The following is an 11,361-nucleotide window of genomic DNA, read 5'->3' as shown; positions in this document are numbered from 1 at the left end:
TTTTCGATCTTAAGGAGAATGACTTTCACTGTTAACTTGATGTTAGCTATAGGTTTAGGTAGATGCCTTTATCAGGTTAAGGAAATTTCTATTATTAGTTTGCTAACAATTTTTATCATGAGTGGACACTTTTTTTTTTAATTTTTTAACGTTTATTTATTTTTGAGACAGAGAGAGACAGAGCATGAACGGGGGAGGGGCAGAGAGAGAGGGAGACACAGAATCAGAAACAGGCTCCAGGCTCTGAGCCATCAGCCCAGAGCCCGATGAGGGGCTCGAACTCACGGACCGTGAGATCCTGACCTGAGCTGAAGTCGGACACTTAACTGACTGAGCCACCCAGGCGCCCCATGAGTGGACATTCTTTAAGCTGCTAATATAATTACATTGATTCATTTTAAAATATTAGACCATCCTCGAATACCAGGATAAACCCCACATGGTTGTTATGTGGTTTGCTTGTTAGTTTATTGTGGTAAAATACGCATAACATAAAATTTACTACTTTAACCATTTTTAAATGTAGAATTCAATGACATTAAGTACACTTACAATGTTGTGCAACCATCACCACTATCCATTTCCAAAAGTTTTTTTATTGCCCCAAAAAGAAACTCTGTACCCATTAAACAATTAGTTCCCATTCCCCCCATCCACTGGTAACCTCTATTCTACTTTATGACTCTATGAATTTGCCTAGTCTAGGTACCTCTTGTATTTGTCCTTTTGTGTCTGGCTTATTTGGCTTAGCATAATGTTTTCAAGGTTCATTCACAGTATAGTATTTTTCAGAATTTTATGGCTTTCCATGGCTGAATATGTATTAACCTTTTGTATACTACTTGATTTGCCAATTTTTGTTGAGGATTTTGCATCTAAATTGAGGGATATTGATATTTTCTAATTTCCTTTGAGATTTTCTCTTTGATTCGTCAATTATTTAGTAGTCTGTTGTTTAATTTCCAGGTGGTTAGAGATTCTCCTGTTCCATTTGCTTTTTCTACTTCCATTAAGGTTAGAGGACATGATTTGCATGTCCTCTTTTAAAATTGTTAAGGTTTGCTTTTTTTTTTTAAGGTTTGCTTTCTTTTTATTTTAAATTTATTTATTTATTTTGAGAGAGAGAGAAAGAGCACAAAGTGGGGGATGGGCAGAGAGAGAGAATGAGGGAGAGAAAGAATCCCAAGCAGGCTCTGCGCTGTCAGCACAGAACCTGATGCAGGGCTCAGTCTCACAAACCATGAGATCATGACCTGAGCCAAAATCAACTGAGCCACCCAGATGCCCCAAGGCTTGCTTTCTTTTTTAATGATTATTTATTTATTTTGAGAGAGAGAGAGACAAACAGCTTGAGAGGAGAAGGGACAGAGAAAGAGGCACAGAATCCAAAGCAAGCTCCAGACTCCGAGCTATCAGCACAGAGCCCAATGTGGGGCTTGAACCCACCAACCGTAAGATCATGATCTGGACCGAAGTCGGATGCTTAACTGACTGAGCCACACAGGTGCCTCCCAAGTTTGGTTTCTGATCCAGGATATAGACTGTCTTGGTGAATCATATATGTGCACTTGAAAAGAATGTTTATTCTCCTGTTGAGTGTTCTACAAATGTCAATTAGATCCCATTGGTTATGGTCCTGTTCCATTCTGTGTCTTTACTGATTTTCTATCTACTAGTTATATTGATCATTGAGAGAGGAGTATTGAAGTCCCAAAGTACAATTTTGGATTTATCTATTCCTTCCTTTAGTTCTCTCAGTTTTGGCTTCATGAATTTTGAACCTTCGGTGTCAGATGAAAATACATTTGGGATTGTTGTGTCTTGTTAGTGAATTGACACTTTTATCATTATGCAATAGCCTTCTTTATCCTTGATGATTTCTCTGAAATCTACTTTGTCTGATACTAATATGGCTACTTACTCCATCACTTCTGATTAATGTTTCAATGGTATTTCTTTTTCCATCTCTTTACTTTTAACCTACCTATATATCATTATATTTAACGTTAGTTTCTTATACAGCATATAGTTAGGTATTGTTTTATCCACTCTGATAATGTATAACTTTTAGTTGCTATATTTAGTCCATTTATACCTCATATAATTGTTGATATGCTTGGATTTATGTCTACTGTTAAACTAAATAAATGGTTTCTGTTTGCTCTATTTTTTATTTCTCTGCTTTTTTCTGTATTCTTTTTGGTTATTTGAATATTTTGAATACTAATATTCTCATTTTGTTTTATTATCTTTGACTATATCTCTTTGCATAGTTGTTTTTTAATTTTTAAAGTTTTTTTTTATTGTTTTGAGAGAGAGAGAGAGAGAGAGAGAGCAAGTGGTGTAGGGGAAGAGATAGAGGGGAGGGAGAGAATACCAAGCAGGCTCCATATTGCCGGTGCAAAGCTGACACCAGGCTTGAATTCACAAACCGTGAGATCATGACCCGAGGCGGAATCAAGAGTTGGATGCTTAACAGACTAAGCCACCCACGTGCCCCACATCATTGTTTTATAAATGGTAGCTCTATGGATTACAATATACTTAATTATTTATGGACTACTTAGTGTGAATACTTTATCATTTCAGGTAGACTATAGAAACCTAATGACCAATTAGATATCTTTACCTTCCTCTCCTTATGTTATAGATGTCTCAAAGTACATTTACATTCGCTGTAAACTGCACTGAGCAATCTTATAATTTTTCTTTTAGTCATCAAATATATTTTAAAGAACAATAAAGGTAGATCCACTAGACAGAGATCACCAAGGGAATAAAATACTCTAACAACACTGTAAACAAATTAGATCTAAAAGACATCTACAGAAAACTTTACCCAACACAGCAGAATGCATGTTACTCTCAAGTGTACACAGAGCATTCTCCAGCATAGACAGTGTGCCAGGGTATAAGACAAAACTCAAGAAATTTAAAAAAAAAAAAAACACCCTGAAATCAAACAAAATATGTTTTCTTACAACAATGGAATGAAGGCAGAAATAAATTACAGAAAGAAATCTTAGAAATTCACAAATATGTGCATATTAAACAACATACTTCTAAAATAATCAGTGAGTCTAAAGAATTCACAAGGGAAGTTAGAAAATGCCTTAAGATGAATGAAAATGAAGACACAACATATCAAAACTTATGGGATGAAGTTAAAATGGTACTTGGAAATTTATAGCAGAAAAGTCCTATATTTAAAAAGAAGAATGATCTCAAATGAATAACCTAAACCTGTGCCTTAAGACATAGAAAAAGAAGAGACAACTAAACATAAAGCAAGCAGAAGGAATGAAATAACAAAGATTAGAGCTGAAAATGGTGAAATACAGACTAAAAAAAATAATAGAGAAAACTAAACAAAAAAATTCAATGAAAAAATGGACATAAAACTTACACATTTCTCCAAAGATGATATACACATGGCCAAAAATCATATAAAAAGGTGCTAAACATCACTAATCATTACAGAAATGAAAATTAAAATCACAGTAAGATCATTTTATACCCATTAGGATGGCTACTATGAAAAACAAAACCAGGAAATGACAAGTGTTGGTGAGATGAGCAGCAGTTGGAATCCCTGTGCACTATTGGAGGGAGCATACAATAGTGCAACCACTATGGAAAACGGTATGACAGTTTCTCAAAAAATTAAAATTAGAATCACCATACGATCCAGCAATCCCATTTGCGTGCATATATATATGAAAGCAGTGGAATCAGTATCTTGATACTTGTACACAAATCTTCCTAAAAGCTTTATTCACAATAGTCAAGAGGTATAAGCAATCCATACATCCATTGACAGATTAATGGATAAACAAAATGTTGTTATATATACAATGGAACTTTATTCAACCTTAAAAAAAAGAGGAAATCCTGTCACATTCTATACCATGAATGAAGTTTGAAGACAATGTGCTAAAGGACATAAGCCAGGCACCAAAAGGCAAATACCGTATGATTCCACTTGTATGAGGTATCTAAAGTAGTCACAGTCAAAGTAACAGAAAGTTGGATGGTGGTCACCAGGGAAGGGAGGAGGAGGAAATGGAGAGCTGTTTAATATGTGAATGTGAATTTCAGTTTTGCAAAATGAAAAAGTTATGTAGACCTGTTTAACAACAATGCAAATATACTTAACACTACTGAATTGTACAATTAAAAATGGTTAAGGGGCTCCTGGGTGGCTCAGTCGGTTGGGCTCAGTCAGTTGGGCGTCCGACTCCAGCTCAAGTAATGATCTCACGGTCCGTGAGTTCGAGCCCCGCGTCGGACTCTGGGCTGATGGCTCAGAGCCTAGAGATTGCTTCCAATTCTGTGTCTCCCTCTCTGCTCCTCCCCCATTCATGCTCTCTCTCTGTCTCAAAAATAAATGAACGTTAAAAAAACATTTTTTTTTAAATGGTTAAGATGGTAAATTTAATGTTAGGTATTTTTTACAACAATTAAATTTTTAAAAGTTACTTGAGGGGCGCCTGGGTGGCGCAGTCGGTTAAGCGTCCGACTTCAGCCAGGTCACGATCTCATGGTCCGTGAGTTCGAGCCCCGCGTCAGGCTCTGGGCTGATGGCTCAGAGCCTGGAGCCTGTTTCCGATTCTGTGTCTCCCTCTCTCTCTCTGCCCCTCCCCCGTTCATGCTCTTTCTCTCTCTGTCCCAAAAATAAATAAAAAAACGTTGAAAAAAAAAATTAAAAAAAAAAAAGTTACTTGAAAAATAGTAGAGAAAATCAAAAGTTAGTTTTTGAAAGGTTTTTAAAAGTGACAAAATTTTAGTTAGATTGACCAAGAAAAATAGACTCAAATTGCTGAAGTCAGGAATTAAATAAGGTATATTAATATTGACTTACAGAAATAAAAAATATTGGGGCACCTGGGTGTCTCAGATGGTTAAGTGTCAGACTCTTGATTTCAGCTCAGGTCATGATCTCGTGGTTCGTGAGTTCGAGCCCTGAGTCAGGTTCCATTCTGGGAGACTGCTTGGTATTCTCTCTTCCCCCCCTCTCTGTCCCTCCCCCACTCATGCTCTCTTTCTCTCTTTCTCAAAATAAATAAATAAACTTTTTTTTTTTTTTTTTTTTAAAGAAGTAGTAGGGGAGTCTGGGTGGCTTAGTTAAGGGTCTAAAGCTTGGTTTCAGCTCAGGTCATGACTTCTCATGGTTCATGAGTTTGAGCCCCGCATTGGGCTCTGTGCTAGCAGTGGGGAGCCTGCTTGGGATTCTCTCTCCCTTTCTCTCTGCTCCTCCCCCCGCTTATGCTCTTTCTCAAAAATAAGTAAATAAACTCTAAAAGTTTTTCAAAAAATTAAAAAAAAAGAAAAAGGACTATAAAGGAGTACTATGAACAATTATATGCTTGTAAATTAGATAATTTAGATGAAGTAGACAAATTCATAGACAAAAACTACCAAAACAACTTAAGAAGAAATAGAAAATGTGAACAGATCTATAATAAGAGATTGAGTTGGTGATTAAAAAATGCCCAACAATGAAAAGCCCAGGACCCAATCGCTTTCCTGGTGAATTCTACTAAACTTTTTTTTTTAATGTTTATTTATTTATTTATTAAAAATTTTTTCAATGTTTATTTTTGAGACAGAGACAGACAGAGCATGAACGGGGGAGGGTCAGAGAGAGGGAGACACAGAATTTGAAGCAGGCTCCAGGCTCCCAGCTGTCAGCACAGAGCCCGACGTGGGGCGTGAACTCACAAATCATGAGATCATGACCTGAGCCCAAGTCGGACGCTTAACCGACCAAGCCACCCAGGCGTCCCTGTTTATTTATTTTTGAGGGAGAGAGTGTGTGAGCAAGGGAGGGGCAGAGAGAAAGAGTGACAGAAGATCCCATGCAGGCTGTGTGCTGACAGCAGCAAGCCTGATGTGGGGCTCCACCTCACGGACCATGAGACCATGACATGAACTGAAGTCGGAGGCTTAACCAACTGAGCCACCCAGGTGCTCTTCTACTAAACTTTTAAATAAGAATGGATGTTTATCCTTCTTCTTCTTTTTTTTTTTTTAATGTTTTTATTTATTTTTGAGAGAGAGAGCACAAGCAGGGGAGCGGCAGAGAGAGAGGGAGACACAAAATCCAGAGCAGGCTCCAGGCTCTGAGCTGCCAGCCCAGAGCTCGATGCAGTGCTTGAACTCACAAACTGCGAGATTATGACCTGAGCCAAGTCGTCCACTCAGCTGACTGAGCCACCCAGGCATCCCAGATGCTGATCCTTCTTAAACTCTTCAAAAAATTAGAAGAGAATGTAACACTTTCTAATGTAATCCATGATGAAACTATTACTCTGATTCCAAAGCCAGAAAAAGACAACAAAAGAAAACTACAGAGCAATATCTTTTAGGAATACACATGCAGAAATCCTTAGCAAAATGGGAGCAAACTGAATCCAGCTTCTACAATAGATTATACCAAGTAGGGCTTATCTCAGGAATGCAAAGTTGGTTCACATACAAAAATAAAACAATTAATTGCAAAATATTAATAGAATTAAAGGAAAAAAATCACATGATCATCTCAACAGGTTCAGAAAAAGCACTTAAAAAAACCCCAATCCCTTTGGGGCGCCTGGGTGGCGCAGTCGGTGAGGCGTCCGACTTCAGCCAGGTCACGATCTCGCGGTCCGTGAGTTCGAGCCCCGCGTCAGGCTCTGGGCTGATGGCTCAGAGCCTGGAGCCTGTTTCCGATTCTGTGTCTCCCTCTCTCTGCCCCTCCCCCGTTCATGCTCTGTCTCTCTCTGTCCCAAAAATAAATAAACGTCGAAAAAAAAATTTTTTTAATAAAAAAAACCCCAATCCCTTTCATGGGGATTGGGGAGGGATTCATCCCTCCATCAACAATGAAGGAATAGAAGGGAATTTCTTCACCTGGTAAAGGCTATCTACAAAAAAACAACAGCTGACATCATATTTAATGGCAAAAGACCAAAAACTTTCCCCCTAAGATCAGGAACAAGACAGAGATGTGGGGCGCCTGGGTGGCGCAGTCGGTTAAGCGTCCGACTTCAGCCAGGTCACGATCTCGCGGTCTGTGAGTTCGAGCCCCGCGTCGGGCTCTGGGCTAATGGCTCAGAGCCTGGAGCCTGTTTCAGATTCTCTGTCTCCCTCTCTCTCTGCCCCTCCTCCATTCATGCTCTGTCTCTCTCTGTCCCAAAAATAAATAAAACGTTGAAAAAAATTAAAAAAAAAAAAAGACAGATGTGCTCTTTCACTACCTCTTAAAAAAATTCTTTTTTTAATGTTTATTTTTGAGAGAGACAGAGACAGAGTGTGAGTGGGGGAGGGGCAGAGAGAAAGGGAGACAAAATCCGAAGCAGGCTCCAGGCTCTGAGCAAGCTGTCAGCACACAGCCTGATGTAGGGCTTGAACTCACAAACCAGGAGATCATGACCTGAACCAAAGTCGGATGCTTAACCAACTGAGCCACCCAGGTGCCCCTCACTGCCTCTTTTTAACATTGTACTGAAGGTTCTAGCCAGGGCAATTAGGCAAGAAAAACAAATAAAAGGCATCCATATAGGAATGGAAGACATAAAAATAACTCTTTCATAAGTGACTTAATCTTATACATGGAAAACTCTTTAAGAGTTCTAAAAAAAACCTATTAGAGTTTAATAATAAAGGAATTCAACAAGGTTGCATATACAAGGTCAATTAAAAATCAATTGTCTTCTGTAAAATAGCAATGAACAATCCAAAATGAAATTAAGAAAACAATTCCATTTAGAATAGCATCAAAAAAGAATAAAATACTTCTGAATAAACTTAAAGAAGTATAAGATTTATAGACTCAAAAGTACACATTTTTTAAAGGAATTAAAGAAGACCCAAATAAATGAAACGATACCCCATATTCATGAATTGGATGAAAATGTGTCCACACACAAGCTTACATATGAATATTTATAGCAGCATTATCAAAACAGCAAAAGGTGGAAACAACTCAAATGTCCATCAACTGTAAATTTATAAACAAAATGTGGTATACCCACATAACAGTATTATCTAGGGGCACCTGGCTGGCTCAGTTGATACAATTTTAGATTTAAGAACATAGGACTCTTGATCTCGGGCTCATGAGTTCAAGTCCCACGTTGGGTGTGGAGCCTACTTAAAAAAAATACTAATCTGGCAAAAAAAGAATGAAGTACTGATGAACCTTGTGGTTCAATGTGGATGAATGTTGACAAAATTATACTAAGTGAAAGAAGCCAGTCAAAAGACAACATATTGTATAATTCCATTTATGTGAAAATGTACAGAGTATGCAAATTCATAAACACAGAAAGTTGGCTAGTGGCTAGTGGTTGGCTAGTGGATGAGAGTGGGTATTGGGAGTGACTGCTAACACATATGGGGTCTCTTGGGGTGATCGAATTGTTCTATAATTAAATCATGGAAGCGCTGACCAACATTGTGAATATTCTAAAAAGAAAAAAAAACTCATTAAATTAAATTAAATCCTCTGGAGAGTGTGGGTATTTTTGTTAAGGCAGACAATCTAGCTGGTTAGGTTCAAACCTTCTGTGGTCTATGGTTCCAAAGTCAGTTCAGTTTCCAGAGTGCTGACAGGGCTATTCAAGTTCTGTCCCACTTGTGTGCCATCTAGTGGCCAACTGAGGACCGTGGACGGTGGTCTGTCAGTTCAGCTCAGTTCTTTGGTATGTGGAGCAGGACCAGGTCCGTCCAGGGGTCACTCCGAAAGGGGTCCTGGAGTTCATAAACAGGTTTGTAGGGTCACTTCCCTGAGCAACTCTCTCTGGGAAATTTCCCTGTTACTTTTGTTTCCTGCAGGTTCTAGTTTTTAGTCTTCTGATCAGAAAACTGAGGTTTTACCTAAGCAGCTCTGCCAGGCATTTTGCATTTCCGGCCAAGCAGCAGGAGGACGGAGTCGGAATAAAAGCAACACCATTTTTACCCTCTTGGGTTTCACCCTGTTGGGCCTACAGCTCAGTTGGAGAACTCTCTCCCCTTCAGAGTTTTGGCTCCTGGGACCCAACTAAATGGGAATTCTCACAGGTTCTTTTCACAGGCTGTTGTCTTTGCCTGGAAAGCTCCTTTCCCTTTTCTCCCTCAGGAAAGCTCTGCAGTGTCTTTCAGCCCCAGTTCAGCCATCACCACCTTTGGAAAATCTTTCTAGACTCCCTAGAATTAACCATTTTCTCCTCTGAGAAATTTCTCCTCATCCTACTCCTATTTCTAATGTTGGTTCTTACTGCTCTATGTTCTGAGTCATTTTTTAATGACCCCTGGTACACTGTGAGCTTTCTAAGGCCTGAACGTTTATTGCCGTTTCACTGTCTTCCAGTGCAGTGGCTGGCAAAAGTGTACACTCAATAAATGTTTCTTGAATTTGTTTACTTTTAGTTTACCCTCTCTCCACTTCTATTTGGCGTCTTTTTATCTGGTATGGGAAATTCATTAAGCTCATTAGAATTGTGTGTAGGGGCACCTGGGTGGCTCAGAAGGTTAAACTTCCAACTTCGGTTCAGGTCACAATCTCACAGTTTGTGGGTTCCAGCGTACATCGGGTTCTGTGCTGACAGCTCAGAGCCTGGAGCCTGCTTTGGATTCTGTGTCTCCCTCGCTCTGTACCCCTCCCCTGCTCGTGCTCTCTCTCAAAAATAAAAATAATAAAAACATTTCTAAAAAATTTTTAAAAGGGCACCTGGGGGCTCAGTTGGCTAAATGACCAACTCTTGGCTTCGCTCAGGTCATGGTCTCACAGTTTATGAGTTCGAGTCCCACATCAGGCTCCTCAGCTGGTGGCATGGCAACTGCTCTCTCCCACTCTCTCTCCCACTCTGTCTGCCCTTCCCCCTCTCGCTGTCTCTGTCTCTCTCAAAATAAATAAACTTAAAAAAAAAAAAAAAAGAATTGCGTGTAAACTAAGCAGGTGACAAGCAAGGGCCTAAGAGATTTTTCTGGGTAATGAACATTCGTGCATGGACTTTATATATCTTTGGTGTTTTTAAAGCTTCTGTTTTCTACTTTTTGCCTGTATTCTGGCAGAAGTTGCCAGAAAGCTTGGTTCCAAATAGTTTAGAACTCATCACTGTACACAAAATTAAAAGGCCTTAGCTGTCCTCTGAAGGAATTTACAACTTGAAACAGGGAAATAGCCATGTCAAGTTTTCAAAAGTAGAGAATAATATTCAAGAATGATACCTCCTGATTAAATGTGGGGTTTAGAGGGATTATTAATTGGAAAGCAGTAGGAATAATTTTCAAAATGTTGATATGTTGACCCCAATAAACCCTCTTATGGGATGTTAAAGATATGTGCAAATGAATATCCTTTTAGTAAGCTACTGCTTTCATGCTTGTCTCTAACAATTTGGGGATTGAGATCTTCTTCTTGGTCCATATAAACAAAACTTAGGTTTCTAGTAGGAACACAAGCCAGTCACCTGCGGTACAATTTTAGATTGAAGAAGCTACTTGCCTGTTGCCCGGATTAGTGACAGTCATCAAGTGGAGGTTGCCTACTTGATCTTGTGGCATCAAAAATTCTAATATGACAGCGGGATTAGAAAGTACAGAAGGAAATTCCAAAGTTTTAGACGTGAGAAAAAATGATGTTTTTTCCTTCTGAAACACTGGGGTCTCCCCAGTGGAGTCAGGTGAGGCAGGTCAGGACACAGGAGCAAGTGCACTTGTGTGGCCCCACAGTGACTGGAGATTGTAGGTGAGGGGGTGTGTCTGAGGCACTGAACTCATGGTCCACCCAGTAAAGTCTTAAGATTTAGGTGATCACAGTATGGTTTAGGGAGCACACCTGGAACAGACCTTTACTTTCAACTCTACAAAGTTAGAATTTGTGAGAATTTATACAGGAGAGGCTTTTAGCTCACCATTGCTCCACAGGTGGAGGAAAAATTGCCAACAATATCAAAAAAGATGTAAACAATAACCAATTTAACAAAACACATTCAAAAAATAAAGTTAGCATTTTGGTTACTATAGTATAATACTAATTTTGGCAAACCAGACAACACTACCTGAATTGGAATTGAGTAAAGTCCCCCCTTTTTCCCTGCCAAAAAACTCCAAACAAAAAGTTTAGGAACCATCTTAATAACATTTTTATGCATTTTTCTCCATCTATTTAAAATGGCTTTTTGTACCTTTTATGATGATATTGTGTAAGATTTTGGATCCTGCTTTTAGTATGTATTATAAGCATTTCCTAAGAGATTTTTTAAAAAGGAAGGGATGGCATTTGTGTTTTTAGAAAGAAAACCCTAGGTGTGGACATTGTGCTAGTTCTTAGCTTTGAAAGTTCTTGTAGACTAGCTGACACTGGTAATGGCATGATGTATGCCCAGGTATGTGGTC

This window comes from Herpailurus yagouaroundi, unplaced genomic scaffold, assembly GCF_014898765.1.
Source record: "Herpailurus yagouaroundi ecotype Mexico unplaced genomic scaffold, PumYag 210, whole genome shotgun sequence".
NCBI lineage: Eukaryota > Metazoa > Chordata > Mammalia > Carnivora > Felidae > Herpailurus > Herpailurus yagouaroundi.
This window is presented reverse-complemented; position numbering follows the sequence as displayed.